Source organism: Chiloscyllium punctatum, chromosome 26 (assembly GCF_047496795.1).
Source record: "Chiloscyllium punctatum isolate Juve2018m chromosome 26, sChiPun1.3, whole genome shotgun sequence".
NCBI classification, from domain to species: Eukaryota; Metazoa; Chordata; class Chondrichthyes; order Orectolobiformes; family Hemiscylliidae; genus Chiloscyllium; species Chiloscyllium punctatum.
Window position 1 is genome coordinate 56,766,926 of NC_092764.1, and position 16,481 is coordinate 56,783,406.

The window sequence follows — 16,481 nt, forward strand, 5'->3', positions numbered from 1 at the left end:
CCCCAAAAGGGGGAGGGACTATGGAAATATGCACCAGCTTAAATAGTGATAGAAAACTTAAAACTCGGCAGTTTGAAGGAACGATTTCAAATCTTAAACCGAGAGCTGGCGGCGTTGCTTCAGATCAGCTCATTAGAAAGTACCCCACGTTTGTTTTCAACTTTGAGAAAAAAACACATCGAAGCTGAAAGAATATCTGCCATTTGATGTTGGAAAGCTGCCAAGAGGCTGAACTTTAATCTGCGAGGTAAACTTCTCAGCAACAGAGAATCACCATCTTTCATTAAAAACCATAGAAATAAAAGCACCGGTCAGGTGTAACATCCTGTATGTGTTTGCAGGTCCTGGCGTGGCCAGTGCAGTCGAAGGTTAAATGTTTCCAGGGGTCGTGAAAGTGGCTGGGAATCGGGGTATTGTAAGTCGTGAAATGTCACAATTAGGGGGAATGAAGTATTACAGAAGCGGCTGTTAATTGGGTTTCCTACACGTAGTGGATCAGTCAGTCGAACTCAGAGTCCGCTTTGAAATTCCAAAGAACACGCTCCACCGTTGCTCAATGTTTTCCCATTCAACTCTGATTAACAAAGCGTCCAGCTAACCTCGTGTCCAGGATATTTAAACTATCAACTTCCGGGAAACCTGGAAAAGCCACGACTGTTCGCTGCGACCTACAGAGTTAATCCGTTTTCTTCGGTGACAACGTTCAGCTATTGTGATGCACAACCATGGGGAATTTCAAATACAATGGGATAGATCATTGAACAATTTCCCAACTGCACACTCTTCCCAATTGTTTGGGTGACCTGTTCAGTGGTCTTTGTCACTTTGATCCTGTCAGCCCTGGCTAAACCAGTCTGAACCGGATTCAAACAGCAGACATCCCTGTCATTTTCTAGATTTGGTCCCCACTTCAACAGCTATAGAAAGAGGCTGAATAGGCTGGGGCTGTTTAACGTGGAGCGTTGGAGGCTGAGGGGTGACCTTATAAAGGTTTATAAAATCGTGAGGGGCATGGATAGGATAAATAGACAAAGTCTTTTCCCTGGGGTCGGGGAGTCCAGAACTAGAGGGCATAGGTTTAGGGTGAGAGGGGAAAGATATAAAGGAGACCTAAGGGGCAACTTTTTCATGCAGAGGGTGATACGTGTATGGAATGAACTGACAGAGGAAGTGGGGGAGGCTAGTACAATTGCAACATTTAAAAGGCATCCGGATGGGTATATGAATAGGAAGGGTTTGGAGGGATATGGGCCGGGTGCTCGCAGGTGGGACTAGATTGGGTTGGGATATCTGGTCGGCATGGACGAGTTGGACCGAAGGGTCTGTTTCCGTGCTGTACATCTCTATGATTCTATGAACCACTCATCCAAAGACCTTGAAGACCGTCAAAAGTTCTGTCCATTTTCCTGATAAATTCATGTTTGGATTTCTTCAGTCAGGTCTGTACCCCTTCTATAGCACAGCACAATCCTAATCAAAGTGTCTACATTGCTCTATCCCTCCCCTATTATCTTGACTTTCCTGTATATCATCCTCCTGAAATACTTCTCTTTCATTGTGCAACTCAGTGAGACTGTTTACGCTTTTCGGCTGCAACAATATATTTTCTTCCCAGCCCTCTACAGTTAACACTGTGGACCATCGGAAATAGGAGCAGGAGTAGGCCATTCAGTCCCTTGAGCCTGCTCCGCTATTTAATACAATCATGGCTGATCCAACATTTCTCATGTCCACTTTCCTGCATTTTGCCCATAAGCCTTTATTCAACTACTGATCAAGAAGCTAGTCATGCAAGAATCTGTGCTGTCCCCTCCTCTTCATTATCTACATGTAGCCCAGTAGCAACTCCATCTGAGGTCATGGGGCACAAAATTGAGCTTGGTAACACTGAGTTGGGTGGGCCATTAGAGATCCAAAATGGCATTCACAAACACATACATTTATCAGATGCAAAACAGGTTGGATGCCATTTTGGTCAAAGAGTTAGCAGCTACACTTCACTGAAAATATGCAGAGCAGGCAGGTTTCATACCAGCAATGCTATTTTAGAATGTCATGCTCTAATCAATTGCTACAACTATAAAGGGAGGAATCTGCAGATAATGAAGCTCCAAACATTATGAGACACACCATTAGTGTAAATGTTTAAATTTGATCACCAAAATGGCCAATTGTTTCCCTTTGGCACTGCAATGCAGAATAAAGGGGACTTTTTTAGGCTTCTTCAATAAACTCAAGGTAATCTGTTTTTATGTCATAAAACTTATTCTTATAACAAATAGCTCAACTGGTTAATAGCTAAACTATAATCCAGAACTAGAACCATATCCTCCTTTAATCTCAAACACACACAGGACAAAAAATGATTCTGTAGAGATAATATTTAATTAAAAGGGAAAAACACCCTTATTGACGCATGGTTTGTAAAACATAGATCAGGCAGCAGCCGAGGAGCAGGAGAATCGACGTTTCGGGCATAAGCCTTCCTGATGAAGGGCTTATGCCCAAAACGTTGATTCTTCCACTTCTTGGATGGAGACTGATCTGCTGTGCTTTTCCAGCAGCACATTCTCAACTCTGATCTCCAGCATCTGCAGTCCTCACTTTCTCCTTGTAAAACATGGGGTAGAGGTTGAAGACTCCTCAAATGCAGCAAGCTGCTTGTTGACAAAATTGAATTACTGATGACCTTGCTGTTGAGTTCATAGAGTGCATCTGGGAAAAGTAACAAACAGTGGAATTCACAACTGGTCTTGGAGGAACCTGTTCGGGAGTGGTCACAGCACAGAAACAGGTAAGTGAACAGTTTTTAAGTGTGATCTTACTGTAAGTCTGTAGTAATGAGTAGAGTGGGTACTTTCTTGATTAAATGTTTGAAGAAGATATGTCTCTTGATTAAACTTAAAATATAAGCCATAAGTGTTAGGTTAGCGTAGAGTCATAGAGTCATAGAATCATAGAAATGTACAGCATGGAAACAGACCCTTCAGTCCAACCTGGCCATGCCGACCAGATATCCCAAACAAATCTAGTCCCACCTGTCAGCACCCGGCCGATATCCCTCCAAACCCTTCCTATTCATATACCCATCCAGATCCCTCTTAAATGTTGCAATTACACCAGCCTCCACCACATCCTCTGGCAGCTCATTCCATACACGTACCACCCTATGCATGAAAAAGTTGCCCCTTAGGTCTCTTTTATATCTTTCCCCTCTCACCCTAAACCTATGCCCTCTAGTTCTGGACTCCCCAACCCCAGGGAAAAGACTTTGTCTATTTATCATATCCATGCCCCTCATAATTTTGTAAACCTCTATAAGGTCACCCCTCAGCCTCCGACACTCCAGGGAAAACAGCCCCAGCCTGTTCAGCCTCTCCCTGTAGCTCAGATCCTCCAACCCTGGCAACATCCTTGTGAATCTTTTCTGAACCCTTTCAAGTTTCACAACATCTTTCCGATAGGAAGGAGACCTGAATTGCATACAATATTCCAACAGTGGCCTAACCAATGTCCTTTTCAGCTGCAACATGACCTCACAACCCCTGTACTCAGTACTCTGACCAATAAAGGAAAGCATACCAAACGCCTTCTTCACTATCCTATCTACCTGTGACTCTACTTTCAAGGAGCTATGAACCTGCACTCAAAGGTCTCTTTGTTCAGCAACACTCCCTACGACCTTTCCATTTAAGTGTATAAGTCCTACTAAGATTTGCTTTCCCAAAATGCAGCACCTCGCATTTATCTGAATTAAACTCCATCTGCCACTTCTCAGCCCATTGGCCCATCTTGTCCAGATCCTGTTGTAATCTGAGGTAACCTTCTTCGCTGTCCACTACACCTCCAATTTTGCTGTCATCTACAAACTTACTAACTGTACTTCTTATGCTCACATTCATATCAATTATGTAAATGACAAAAAGTAGAGGGCCCAGCACCGATCCTTGTGGCACTCCACTGGTCATAGGCCTCCAGTCTGAAAAATACCCTCCACCACCACCCTCTGTCTTCTACCTTTGAGCCAGTTCTGTATCCAAATGGCTGGTTCTCCCTGTATTCCATGAGATCTAATCTTGCTAATCAGTCTCCCACTGGGGAACCTTGTCAAACGTCTTACTGAAGTCCATATAGATCACATCTACTGCTCTGCCCTCATCAATCTTCTTTGTTACTTCTTCAAAAAACTCAATCAAGTTTGTGAGACATGATTTCCCACGCACAAAGCCATGTTGACTATCCCAAATCAGTCCTTGCCTTTCCAAATACATGTACATCCTGTCCCTCAGGATTCCCTCCAACAACTTGCCCACCACTGAGGTCAGGCTCACCGGTCTATAGTTCCCTGGCTTGTCCTTACCGCCCTTCTTAAACAGGGGCACCATGTTAGCCAACGTCCAGTCTTCCGGCACCTCACCTGTGACTATCGATGATACAAATATCTCAGTGAGAGGCCCAGCAATCACTTCTCTGGCTTCCCACAGAGTTCTCTGGTACACCAGATCAGGTCCTGGGGGTTTATCCACTTTTAACCTTTTCAAGACATCCAGCACTTCCTCCTCTATAATCTGGACATTTTGCAAGATGTCACCATCTATTTCCCTACAATCTATATCTTCCATATCCTTTTCCACAGTAAATACTGATGCAAAATATTCATTTAGTATCTCCCCCATTTTCTGTGGGTCCACACAAAGACCGCCTTGCTGACCTTTGAGGGGCCCTATTCTCTCCCTAGTTACCCTTTTGTCCTTAATATATTTATAAAAACCCTTTGGATTCTCCTTAATTCTATTTGCCAAACTATCCCATGTCCCCTTTTTGCCCTCCTGATATCTCTCTTAAGTATACTCCTACTTTCTTTATACTCTTCTAAGGATTCACTCGATCTATCCTGTCTATACTTGACATATGCTTCCTTCTTTTTCTGAAACCAAACCCTCAATTTCTTTGGTCATCCAGCATTCCGTATACCTACCAGCCTTCCCTTTCACCCTGATAGGAATATACTTTCTCTGGATTCTTGTTATCTCATTTCTGAAGGCTTCCCATTTACAACAGACCCTTTACCTGCGAACATCTGCCCCCAATCAGCTTTTGAAAGTTCTTGCCTAATACTGTCAAAATTGGCCTTTCTCCAATTTAGAACTTCAAGTTTTAGATCTGGTCTATCCTTTTCCATCACTATTTTAAAACAAATAGAATTATGATCGCTGGTCCCAAAGTGCTCCCCCACTGACACCTCCGTCACCTGCCCTGCCTTATTTCCCAAGAGTAGGTCAAGTTTTGCAACTTCTCTAGTAGGTACATCCACATACTGAATCAAAAAATTGTCTTGTACACACTTAAGAAATTCCTCTTTATCTAAACCTTTAACATTATGGCAGTCCCAGTCGATGTTTGGAAAGTTAAAATCTCCTACCATAACTATCCTATTATTCTTACAGAAAGCTGAGATCTCCTTACAAATTTGTTTCTCAATTTCCCTCTGACTATTGGGGGGTCTATACTATAATGCCAATAAGGTGATCATCCCTTTCTTATTTCTCAGTTCCACCCAAATAACTTCCCTGGATGTATTTCCGGGAATATCTTCCCTCAACACAGTTGTAATGCTATCCCTTATCAAAAATGCTACTTCCCCTCCTTTCTTGCCTCCCTTTCTATCCTTCCTGTAGCATTTGTATCCTGGAACATTAAGCTGCCAGTCCTCCCCATCCCTGAGCCATATTTCTGTAATTGCTATGATATCCCAGTCCCATGTTCCTAACCATGCCCTGAGTTCATCTGCCTTCCCTGTTAGGCCTCTTGCATTGAAATAAATGCAGTTTAATTTATTAGTCCTACCTTGTCCCTGCCTGCCCTGACTGTTTGACTCACTTCTGTTCTCAGCTGTACCCATCTCAGATCGATCTCTTTCCTCACTATCTCCCTGGGTCTCACCCCCCATCTTACTAGTTTAAATCCTCCCAAGCAGTTCTAGCAAATTTCCCTGCCAGTATATTAGTCCCCTTCTAATTTAGGTGCAATCCGTCCTTCTTGTACAGATCACTTCTACCCAAAAAGAGATTCCAATGATCCAAAAATGTGAATCATTCTCCCATACACCAGCTCCTCAGCCATGCATTCATCTGCTCTATCCTCCTATTCCTGCCCTCATTAGCTCTTAGCACTGGGAGTAATCCAGGTATTACTACCCTTGAGGACCTCCTTTTTAAATTCCTGCCTAACTCTCTGTAATCTCCCTTCAGAATCTCAACCTTTACCCTTCCTATATCGTTGGTTCCAATGTAGACAATGACCTCTTGCTGGCCCCGCTCCCCCCGTGAGAACATTCTGCACCCTCTCTGAGACATCCTTGATCCTGGCACCAGGGAAACAATACACCATTCTGCTTTTTCTCTGCTGAACACAGAAACGTCTGTCTGTACCTCTGACTACAGAATCCCCTAACACAATTGATCTCTTGGAAGCCGACGTACCCCTCGTTGCATCAGAGCCAGTCTCAATGCCAAGAACTTGGCAGTTCGTGCTATGTTCCCCTGAGAATCCATCACCCTCTACATTTTCCAAAACAGCATATCTGTTTGAAATGGGTATATCCACAAAAGACTCCTGCCCTAGCTGCCGACTTCTCTCACCCTTCCTCGAGTTAACCCATCTATGTGACTGTATCTGAGACTTTCCCCCCTTCCTATAACTGCCATACATCACATACTGTTGCTGTTGCAAATTCCTCATCGCTTCTATCTATCTCTCCAACTGATCCACTCTATCTGATAAGATTCGCATCCAACAGCATTTATGGAAGATATAATCCGCAGTCACCCTTAAACTCCCACATCTGACAAGAAGTACATATCACTGCAAAGGCCATTTTTGCTCCTTCACAATCTACAGACCCAGAAAATAACGCCGTCTTATTCCTTTACAAACACTGCCCCAGGTTAAATTAATAGCTATAGCTTATATTTTAAGTTTAATCAAGAGACCTATCTAGCCTGGAGCAGTGTTTTGTGGGGGAATCAGACTGTGCAATTTTCTGGGACTGCAGATTGGAAGAATCAAAAATGGCCCTTAGTAAAATGATATGCTCTTCCTGTCAGATGTGGGAGTTTAGGGAGAGTTTACATGTTACTGAGGATTATATCTGCAATAAATGCTGTTGGTTGTGAATCCTATCAGATCAAATGGATTGGTTGGAGCAACCATTAGATGCAATGAGGAATTTACAACAGCAAGGGGGTGCAATAAATGGTAGTTATCGGAAAGCAGTTATAGATTGGGTTGGGATATCTGGTCGGTGTGGACAAGTTGGACCAAAGGGTCTGTCTCTATGCTGTACATCTCTCTGACTTTCTGATTAATATTGATGGGATAGCTTTTAAACAAAGATCAATTGAAAATTAAGCTGGATTCAAGTCTTTGGATAGTGGTCATAGGTTAGCTTTTCAGGGGCTGCAATGCAGTCAGAGTATTGTGGTGTGAACATTGTCCGTTTCCTAAATGTCAACTAGCCAAAAGAGAAAGAGATATCCTGCTGTTTCACTGCTCCTTTTTGCCGCCTCCCTTTCTCCTTTCTGACTCCCTGGGTTTTCAAGCTGAAATCGAAATCAACGAAGCAACCATCAGCAGAGAAGCATCATGGACTCTTCCAAAGACAGGTATTCCATTAAATAAGGCTAATAACACCTTTTATTCCAGAAAGTGTCAAATGTTTAGTCTTGTAAATTCTCAATGTGCTCCATCCTTGGAGAAATGGAACATCACTTCCAAATGTATTTACTTATGATATTCATTCCTCTCATTCACTCTTCATACAAAATCTATTAAGTTTCCTGTCACCTTTTAATCGGTAAACAATCCCAATGCAATTGTGGTACATGCTTGTTAAAAATCACATATCACCAGGTTTATTTGAAAGTACAAGCTTTCAAAGCTTATAGCTACCTGATGAAGGAGTGTAGCTCTGAAACCTTGTACTTTCAAATAAACCTTTGGACTATAACCTGGTGACATGTGATTTTTAACTGTGTCCATCTCAGTCCAACGTCAGCAGCTCCTCATCATACTTGATAATGGCTGAGCAATTGTATTATCCTTCTTGATAATATGAACAATTTTTACATTAGAAATCTGACTTAGCAGATTTCACCAAAACCATTAGCTAGTTTTATTCTTAATCATTTCTACAGAAGTCAAGGGATTATAATCATTGTAAATTAGAATTTCTTTGTGCTTTCAAAAACTCACTCTTGGCAAGACTTAGCACTATGTCAGCTAAGAGTGATTGTTGAAATCAGGCTTCTAATTGTTTTATATGTTCTTCTCGGCCATTGGTGCATATGAATATATCATCTGAGTAAATCACTGTAAAGACGGTCTGTACTTATGATTTTTTAAATTGTGAAATGAATGAGAAAGAACTGGTTTTAAAACCAGTAGTTTGCAAGGGTTATTATATGTCTTGAAAAATAAGCATAATTGAAACATTGCTTGAACATGTAATAATTGAAGTTTAGGTTGTAGGCGACTAGACCCAAGAGGTATTCGGTTGCAGGTTTTGTTCACAACAAGATGTTATTTTGGTCTATGGACTAGTGACCAGTTAATCATTGATAAACGGCTTTTGCCCACAGATGACCGTGTGACTGGTTCTCAGGGAACTGACGAGCTTAAGAATGGAAACAAGATAGAGAGAAGTGATAAAATCTCCACCAGCTCATCAGCTGTCTCTCTGTTTTCTGCAGTCCAACCCCAGTTTAAACCTGAAGAAAGCCAGTTTATCTTTTCTTCAGCAATTGCTGTAAATTGTGACTTTTAATGATTAGTCAGAGACATTTTATAAGCTAACCAGTCACCCTGTGCCTCTTGCAAACCAGTGGAACCATCTGGAAAAGGAAGGCCAAGAAGAAACCTTCTAATCAGCTTTTCAAGGGCAATTAGGGACAGGTAGTAAATACTGACCAGCCAGTGACACCTATGTTCCACCAGCAAATAAACAAAAAAAGTTGTGAAGAAAGACTATGGAACTGCTTTCCCAGTTTTCCCTCTGTCCATGTGTTCTTGTCCCTATGGATTCCTGAAGAAGGGCTTATGCCCGCAACGTCAATTCTCCTGCTCCTTGGATGCTGCCTAACCTGCTGCGCTTTTCCAGCAACACATTTTTCAGCTCTGATCTCCAGCATCTGCTGTCCTCACTTTCTCCTATCTACATCTACTTGTTTGTGTATGTAAAGAGGGAGTTTAATAGGAGATTAGTGTTTTACTTACAAGTGTTATATGCTGATAATTTATAACTCTTCACCGATAGCTGCAGTTTAATTACTCATAATACAGTCTTGTTCAGTACATGTTTTCTATCGACCCCAGTGAGTTGTGATAACACACTCTTAGAAATACTAGTACTGACATGGTTTGAGAGTCTTTCGAAAGATCAGAATGGCATTACTCAGTATTACTATAACATCAAGTTGCATCAAGACACTGTTCATAAGGGCCACAACACACTGCAGTACACCAGAACTGCAAAAAGAGGAAGAAGAACACCTATACAATGTATTCGCCAAAAACGGACACCCCCGCAATTTAATCAACAGATGCCTAAGGGAAAGACAATGGAATGAGGACATGCCACAACCCAAAGGACTAGCCACACTACCATACATCAAAAAGATTTCTGAACTGACAGCCAGACTACTGCGACCACTAGGACTCATAACAGCACACAAACCAACAGCCACTCTCAGACAACAACTCACCAGGACAAAGGACCCGATACCCAGCATGAGCAAAACCAATGTAGTGTACAAAATCCCATGCAAGGACTGCACAAACAACTACAGAGGACAAACAGGAAGACAGCTAACGATCCGCATCTATGAACACCAACTAGCCACGAAACGACACGACCAGCTATCCTTAGTAGCCACACACTCAGATGTCAAGCAACATGAGTTCGACTGGGACAACACTATTATTATAGGACAAGCCAAACAGAGAACAGCCAGGGAATTCCTAGAGGCATGGCACTCATCCACAGGTTCAATCAATAAGCACATCGACCTGGACCCAATATACCGACCACTGCAGCGGACAGCTGGAACTGACAACCGGAAGTGGCAGATACAAACCACTATAAATGCCGGAGGAAACATCACAAAAGCGCTTCACAGAATGCTCCCAAGCACTGAGGATGTCACCTAGACAGGGGACGAAACAACTGCAACACAAATTCCCAGCTCAGCGAACAGAACCACAACAACGAGCACCCAAGCTACAAATCTTCTCACAGACTTTGGACCTCAAGCCTGGCTAAAGTCATACACTCTGATTTATTTCTTCTTTAAATTCCATAAGTAACCTCACTAGATACTCTAGTTGTCCTTCGCTTAAATAGGAGAATAAGGTGTCTAACTGCCCTACCTTTTCAGTATGAGCAAATCACATAGTAAGAAGTTCAAAATGTGAATCGTTTGTTACGTCTACCTCATCAACAATGTTTTTGTCATCTTTCACTGTTCTTAATGTATGACATGCTTGCTTCTTGCTACTGTAATATCTTAGCACAATTGATTCTTCTTCTTGTGATCTGGAGTGTCACTCTGATAATTAACTTCACTAACCCATATTTATTACCTGAGTGAGCAACTGAATCTTGCTTTCATAAGACTGACCTGTAAAAGTATTACAACTTCATCTCTTCATGACTGTCTGGGCTCCTCTTTGAAATGCTCAGGTTTCAGACTGCTTATCTGCCCATTCCTTCATCTGCGCTTGAAAAGGTTTTAATTGCTCCTGTGCTATTTTGCAGGCTCCCATTAGTCTGTCCAGGAATGTAGACATATAATCCATCATAAAGGATTATGGAGTTGGTTTTACCATTTGATGAGTAGGGGTTAATTTTCCTCAACAATAATCCTTTTATAGCTCTCACAATTCATGCACTCACAGCAGTGCTCATCTTAAGTCTCATACTTAGGGTTTAAACGACAATTTCATATATTGTGTTTTCTTTCCAGGTTCAGGAACATCAATAAGTCCCGTGTTGAGTTTCACACACCTTCTAGCATACTGAGTAAATATGCAAACTGTTTTTAAATGGAAACAGATCTTTGACTTTCACTTTCACCCTTAATACCTTCCTTGCTGATCTAAGGATAAATTCACAGGTTATTTTCAGTTGCCTCTTCTTTGTATGAGCTACTTGTCTTCCTGTCACACTCTCACCTTCTATCTTTATTGCATTTATGGCAATGACAAAAAGAGGTTTGTTTTATGAACCAGTTCATCATCAGCCATCTCCACTGTCTGTCTAATTGTTGCAACTCTTTTGTCTTCAACATTGCTAATTCTAATTACTGGAGGAAGTGAATTTTTAATTTCTGCTAAGAACATACTTTCCTGCAGAGGTTGAAACATGACACTTACTCCTTACGTTTGTATCCAATAGTCAAACTTGGTTCACTTTACCTCTTCAAATTCAATGTAGGCATTGTCCTGGATGTTTCTTTGTGTTTTGAAATGTTTATCTGTATTCCTCAGGAACTAATTCATATGTATCAAGAGTAAATCTTTTACTGCATGATAGTCCATGGAAGTCATTTCTGAAAGTGATGCATAAATCTCAGGCTCACTTTGTGTATCAACTTGCTTCATAAGACCTGTGTCCAGTTTTCCTTTTGTCACTTCATTTATTTGGCAAATAAAAACCAAAAGAACTGCAAACACTGGAAATCAGAAACAAAAACAGAAAATGCTGGAAAAGCTCAGCAGGTCTGGCAGTATCTGATGAAGGGCTTTTGCCCGAAACGTCGACTTTACTGCTCCTTGGATGCTGCTGAACTGCTGTGCTCTTCCAGCACCACTAATCCAGAATCTGTGGAGAGAAATCAGAGTTAACCTTTTGGGTCCAGTGACCCTTCCTCAGAGCAGGTGACTGTTCCCTGCTACATACCAGAGTCAGGGGACAGAGGTGAATGTAGTGGTCATCACTAAGGAGGTGCTGGAAAAGCTAAAAAGTCTGAAGGTGGATAAATCACCCAGACTTGGGCGGCACGGTGGCACAGTGGTTAGCACTGCTGCCTCACAGTGCCAGAGACCTGGGTTCAAATCCCGCCTCAGGCGACTGACTGTGTGGAGTTTGCACGTTCTCCCCGTGTCTGCATGGGTTTCCTCCGGGTGCTCCGGTTTCCTCCCACAGTCCAAAGATGTGCAGGTCAGGTGAATTGGCCATCCTAAATTGCCCGTAGTATAGGTAAGGGGTAGATGTAGGGGTGTGGGTGGGTTGCGCTTCAGCGGGGTGGTGTGGACTTGTTGGGCCGAAGGGCCTGTTTCCACACTGTAAGTAATCTAATCAGACTGGATGGACCACACCCCAGGGTTCCGAAGGAGATAGCTGACAAGATTGTGGAGGCATTGGTGGTGATATTTCAGGAATTACGTGAGTCAACAAGAGTCCCTGGGCACTGGAAAATGGACAACGTAACATTCCTGTTTAAGAAGGGTGGGGGTACAGAGGACAGGAAACTATCGGCCGGCTAGCCTGATCTCTTATGTTGGGAGGATTTGAGGGTCCTTTATTAAGAATGAGATTGTGGAGTACTTGGAAAAGCATAGTAAAATAGGGCATAGTCAGTACCGCTTCATCAAGGGTAGGTCATGCCTGACAAATCTGTTAGAGTTCTTCTAAGGAGATCAATGTTGAGACCACAACTATTTACGTTATGCATTAATGATCTTGGTGAAGGAACTGAGGGTATTGAAGCTAAGTTTGCAGATGGAACAAAGATAGCCAGAGGGGTGGGTAGTGTCAATGAAGCAGGCTGTAGAAGGACTTGGACAGGCTAGGAGAGTGGGCAAAGAAGTGGCAGATGGAATACAGTGTGGAAAATTGTGAGGTTATGCACTTTGCAAGTAAGAATAGTGGTGTAGACTATTTTCTAAACAGGAAAACGCTTTGGAAAGCACAAAGAGACTTGGGAGTCCTAGTTAAGGACTCTGTTAAGGTTAACTGCAGGTTCAGTTGGCAGTTAGGAAGGCAAATGCAATGTTAGCATTCATTCCAAAAGCGTTTGAATACAAGAGCAGAGGTTCTGTTCGGACCACCTTTGGAATGAGCAGTTTTGGTCCTCATATCTAGGGAAGGATGTGCTGGCATCGGAGCCAGTCCAGAGGAGGTTTACAAGGTGAAAGGCCTACCATAAGAGGAGTAGTTGAAGATTTGAAACTTACAGAATACTGAGAGGCCTGAATAGAGTGTCCATGAAGAAGATGTTTCCACCAGGAAGAGAGACTAGGACCTGAGGGCACAGCCTCAGGGTGAAGGGTCAACCTTTTAGAACTGAGATGAGGAGGAATTTCTTCAGCTATAGGGTGCTCAATCTGTGGAACTCATTATTGCATTAGGCTATAGAGATCAAGTCATTGAGTGTGTTTAAGATAGAGATTGATAGTTTGTTGATTAATAAAGGGATCGAGGGTTACAGGGAGAAGGCAAGAGAATCAGGTTGAGAAGTATATCAGTCATGATCAAATGGGCTAATTCTGTTCCTAGATCTTGTGGCCTCATGGTCTTATCGTGTTCTGGCTAATATTTATCCCTCAATGAATATATTACTTATCCATTATCATATTGCTCTTAGTGGGAGTTTTCTTTGCACAAATGTCATCATTTTCTACATTACAATACTAATTACACTCCAAAACATTTATTTGTTTGTAAAATGTTTTGGGACATCTTGAAGTTGTAAAAGGAAACATATAAATGAAATCTTTTTTTCCCTTCTTATTCTCCTGACCTCATTTCTGTAGCTGTGGGTGCTGCAATGCTTGGCCCTAATCCTTATCCAAACCGATGCTGATTGTATTGATTGTCTTCCTACCAACCTATAAATGGCTGTATTAGTCAGGGCAGCACTGTTGTGTCTGTGCAGGTCCAGGGCGCATGTTTGGCTGAATGGCCTTGTCGGGGTGGGGTAGCAGGATACTTTGTAGCTGGGGGACGGGGTAGGGGCAGTGGCTGCTGCAGGCAGTGTGTGATCTGGGTTGCTGCAGGGGTCCCTGGTGAAATCGTCAAATAATGGTGAGGTGGGGGAAAGGCTGCAATTTGGAAGCATTGGAGCAGCTTCAAGCCTGAGGAGAGTGGGTGTGTCAAATGGCACCAAACAGATCGGGTAAGGTACTGCAGTAAACAACATTAAAAGGAATCTCACGACATTTAATTAGATTTCTGGTTTTAATAACTTTGCAATGTTAAAGTGAAATGATCCCAAAAAGAGGCAATGTTTAACACAGACTCTCTGTATTGTTTGTACGTTATAAAGTGTAAATTTGAAGGGAGAAAAGGGACTCTATTTATAGTTTAATTGTATTATTGAGATTACAAATTTACTGGGAAAGGGCATTAATTAGTTAAGTATCTTGTACAGAATTAAAGAGATATTGTTTGGTCACTGGGTGTTGCTTAGGGAGGAGGCAGACCTTTGTAACATTATAAATAAATTTAGTAGCAAGTAAAAGATTGCTGTCTGGTTTATTGATTCACTCACTGGCTGTTAAACTTTAGTGTCAGTACAGAGTGAATGTGAGCTGTTGGTGGATATCCCTTTAAGTATGTTTGAAATTAACATCGATGCTGAGCTCACTCCAAACCAGCTGACTGCTGTTAGGACAGGCGTTAGGACAACTCCAGTCATGAAAATGATGTGCAGCCTCTTTACCAAACATTAATAGCTATTTGAAGTGACAAATAGCTGCTCAATGATCCTCTGGTCAGCTGGAGCTTCAACTCCTTTACCAAGATTGTCTTGTACTAAATGCGGACTAAATTGACATTGCAATTTCAAATTTTACTTGCCATTTCCTAGGTTCAAGTATTCAGTCCGTAAAGTGAGAAGAATCCCTGAGACTTCTGTTTTTTTTATTTTATTAAGCAGTACAGTTTACAAACAATTAACATTAAGAGCTGTATACAGAGAAATAGCAATTTACAAAGGAGAGGAGCAGCAAAGCCAGACCCCAAAGCCCACAGTTCAGCTGGTTTCAGGAAAATGAGGACAAACCTCAAATCCTACTTTCAGTCATCATAGAGGAAGCAGTAACAAATACATACAAGACAGTCCAATTAGATAAGAAACAGTGCAGAGACTCCTGTTCACACTTCTTTTTGATGTCTTGACACTCCTGCTCTTTTTAAATTTTCTTTATTTTCCCCCACATTACTGCCTAATAGCGTTGGTGCTTATTTTCCCCAGCACCCATGTGTGTGCAGGTATAGGACATAGTGAAGAAGAACAACAAGTGCATAAATCTTTATTTATATTCCACCAGCAGGAAGAAGGGAAACACCCGAGTGGCCAGTGACAAGCAGTGCCCTTAAGACTCCTGTTTATTTTTTTTCCCCATGTTGTGTGTGTGCAGGTGTGAGACACAGTGAAAGACACAAGGTGTATGAATCTTTATTCAAATTTCCACCACCAGGAAGAAAGGAAACACCCGAATGGCCAGTGACAAGCAGAGCCCTTCACATCAAAGGGCAATGCTGTGTGATCAAACAGTGAAGGGGATAGACTTCTGTTTGTTTATTTCTCTTTCTGATGATTAGGTTTTATAACTTGATCTGATCCCTCCCCATTTTCCCAGGCCCCCAATGCTTTAAAGCCTACCATCACAAGCCAAGAACATTCTGCCTTTTGTCTGACCTGATGGCATTTACGTCAAGGGTCATCCACGTGGAGGGATAAAAAAAATTGGATCCCTATGTTTTAATTGTGATGTGATACAGGACTGAGTGAAGGTAATATCTTTGTGCATGGGGATAGGAAAGGAATTGCTATAAGAGATACAAAATGTGTCCAGATGTGAAGAGATCATCAGTACACATCAGTAAGAAATGGGCTTCCTGTAAAAATGAATTAGGAAATCATGACAGTAAACCCAAATCCCAGGTGGGCATGGAGACACACATTACACTATCTAATGTAAACCCAGTGAAATGGATCCACAGAGGCTGGTATCCTGTCACCAAGTCACCCTTTATTTATGCATGTGTAGTATGTAACACTGGTCCAGCTCCCTCAGAGTGTTACTCTCACTCAGGTGTGAACATAACCTCTGACACTCCTGTTTTTTTTGACACTCCTTTTTATTTTAATTTTTTTTGTTTTTTTCTCTCCCTTTTTTTCATTTTTTAACCACCACGCTACCGCCAAACTGCGGTCATGCTCGTTTTATCACACACCCATGTTGTGTGTGTGCAGGTGTGAGACACAGTGAGAGACACAAGGTGCACGAATCTTTATTCAAATTTCCATCACCAAGAAGAAAGGAAACACCCGAATGGCCAGTGACAAGCAGTGCCCTTCACATCAAAGGGCAATGCTGTGTGATCAAACAATGAAGGGGATAGACTTCTGTGTTTTTAAAATCTTTTCTTACTTTACTCTCGCCTGACCAGTATTTTAGATAGCAGCAGTAAGACC

The 16,481-nt window shown here is 42.0% G+C and overlaps 1 long non-coding RNA gene across 2 annotated transcripts; it reads left to right on the forward strand.

Annotated features, from left to right (window-relative positions):
• Nucleotides 1-132: 132 nt before the first annotated feature.
• On the forward strand, nt 133-13,976 carry LOC140453079 (uncharacterized). 2 transcript variants are annotated; one of them, XR_011952294.1, is made up of 4 exons: nt 133-247; nt 2,709-2,794; nt 7,602-7,664; nt 8,640-13,976. It is a non-coding gene; the product is annotated as an uncharacterized lncRNA (long non-coding RNA). The 2 variants fall into 2 exon arrangements; XR_011952293.1 differs by having other exon boundaries at nt 140-247; nt 2,702-2,794.
• Nucleotides 13,977-16,481: the final 2,505 nt, after the last annotated feature.